Source organism: Muscardinus avellanarius (assembly GCF_963383645.1).
Source record: "Muscardinus avellanarius genome assembly, chromosome: 11".
In the NCBI taxonomy this organism is placed as follows: Eukaryota; Metazoa; Chordata; class Mammalia; order Rodentia; family Gliridae; genus Muscardinus; species Muscardinus avellanarius.
The window spans coordinates 55155278-55157500 of record NC_137797.1 but is presented as its reverse complement, the minus strand read 5'-3'; the positions used below and the strand labels follow the sequence as shown (position 1 = coordinate 55157500).

At 39.0% G+C, this 2223-nt stretch overlaps 1 pseudogene across 1 annotated transcript; it reads right to left on the bottom strand.

Moving 5' to 3' along the window:
* Positions 1-247: 247 nt before the first annotated feature.
* On the bottom strand, positions 248-1768 carry LOC308269473 (dihydrolipoyl dehydrogenase, mitochondrial-like; annotated as a pseudogene). The gene has a single exon. The product of its transcript is annotated as a dihydrolipoyl dehydrogenase, mitochondrial-like (transcript).
* Positions 1769-2223: the final 455 nt, after the last annotated feature.

Below are 2223 nucleotides of genomic sequence, written 5' to 3'. Positions count from 1 at the left end.
AAAAAAAAACAAACAAAAAAAAAAACCACGAAAATATGGGTTGATGAAAAACTTCCAGGATGCTACTACAAGTAGCTTTTTATCTTGCATAATAATGCACTGAAACAAAATATTTAAAATATAGACAGATTATCCATTCTTTCTAAACCTATTAAATACCTTCCAGAGTTTCATAATTCAGTCCTAGAAATTCTGTTCGGAAATATGACCTCTACAAAAGCTTCCAGGAGATTTCAGAAAATATATCTTATTTAAAAGTTGATTTGCCAAATGATGCAGCCAGATTTGCTTCTCTAAAAGCTTCTGATAAGGTCGAATGAGCATGGCAGACTCTAGCTATAGCTTGACAAGATGCTCCATATTCCAAAGCCAAAGCAGCTTCATTTACCATTTATTTCCCCAGCACCTGGTCCTAGAATATGTGCTCCCAGTACTCGGTCTGTTGATTTTTGCCCAAGAATCTTCACCATGCCATCTGTGTCAGCATTTGTTTTAGCTCTGCTGTTAGCAGCAAATGAGAATTTTCCAACTTTGTACTTAATACCCTCTTCCTTCAACTGCTCTGATTTGCCAACCCACTCAACTTCAGGATGTGTGTAAATCACACAATTGTAGTCTATGTGCACAGCACCACTAGCCATTCCTTCAACACAGATAATGCCTTCATTCTCTGCTTTGTGGGCCAGTATTGGACCAGCAACCACATCGCCAATAGCGTAGATATTTGGAATTTTAGTTTGGAATCTGGTATTGACTGGAATTCTACCTCTGGGATCTAATTCAATTCCAAGCTCTTCTAGTCCCACATTCTGATTAAAAGGTTGTCGCCCAATGCAAACCAAAAGTACATCACAAGTGATAACTTCAGCTTTTCCACCAGATGCAGCTTCAATACAAACATCAATTTTTCCATCTGACTTCTTGGTGGCACCGGTAACTTCTGTATTCAATTTAAATTTAAACCCTTGCTTTTGAAGGATGCGTTGAAAATTTTTGGATACCTCCATACCAATTCTGATTCCACCTACATGACCCAAAAATTCAACTGCTGTCACATCCACACCAGGTCTTTGCCAAACTGAACCCAATTCTACACCAATTACTCCCGCACCAATAACAACCATCTTTTCTGGAACTTTTTTTGAAAGATAAAGCACCTGTAGATGACACTATTTTATCTTCATCAATCATGATTCCAGGAAAAGGAGTAACTTCTGAACTGTGGCTATAAGAATGTTCTTTGTATCAATAACTTGAGTGCTTCTGTCAGCTTTCGTAGCTATGACCTGATTCTTGCCAGTTATCTTTCCATATCCACTGACATGAACAACCTTATTTTGCTTGAATAAGTGGGCAATTCCACCTGTTAAAGCTTTTACTGCAGTACTCTTCTGTTCCATCATCTTGTCTAAATTCAAGCAAACTTCAGACATTTCAATTCCCCTAGATGCAATATCTTTTCCATGGTCCATATGGTAATAGTGAGAGTTATTTAATAAAGCCTTAGAAGGAATAAAACCAACATTCAAGCAGGTCCCACCAAGTATTTCATTTTTCTCAATGCAGACTGTCTTAAAGCCCAACTGGGCAGCTTTAATGGCAGCAACATATCCTCCAGGACCAGAACCTATCACCATTACATCATCATCAATTGATTGATCTGCATAATTTCTCAGAGGCCCTGCAGAAACTCTCTAAGGCCATGAGATATTCAATTGAAATGTTCTCTCTTGGCCAAAGCACAGTACACATGACTCCAGCTCTGCATGTTCCCAGCACTTTCCCTTCCGTCAAAGCTTTCACCTCGGTCCTAAGATAATTCTTTTGTGCTTTTGTGAGCAGGCACCAAGGAGGTCCCTGCCTACCCAACCTCTCGATAAAAACACATTTTCATGCCAAAACCCATTTTCCCTTAATCCTTACTATCCATGCTCCATACTTAAAATTGCTGTAAAGGGTGGTGGTGGGGCTGTGATTAGCTCTGGCTCCCTGAAGTGGCAACCATGACGCTCTCTTATCTCTGGTCCAATTAATTTTGCAGGCATCAAGTCAGGCTTTTCCTCAAAAGATTCAGTATCTATAAACAACTGTAATTGTTTCAATTTCTGCTAGTCAGATTCTTACTATTTGGGACTTTATGAATTTCTGAGCAATTTCCAGGTTTCTTAATGCCCTTTTTCCTGTAACATCTTCATAGGTAAAGAACAGCATGTCTCAATGAAA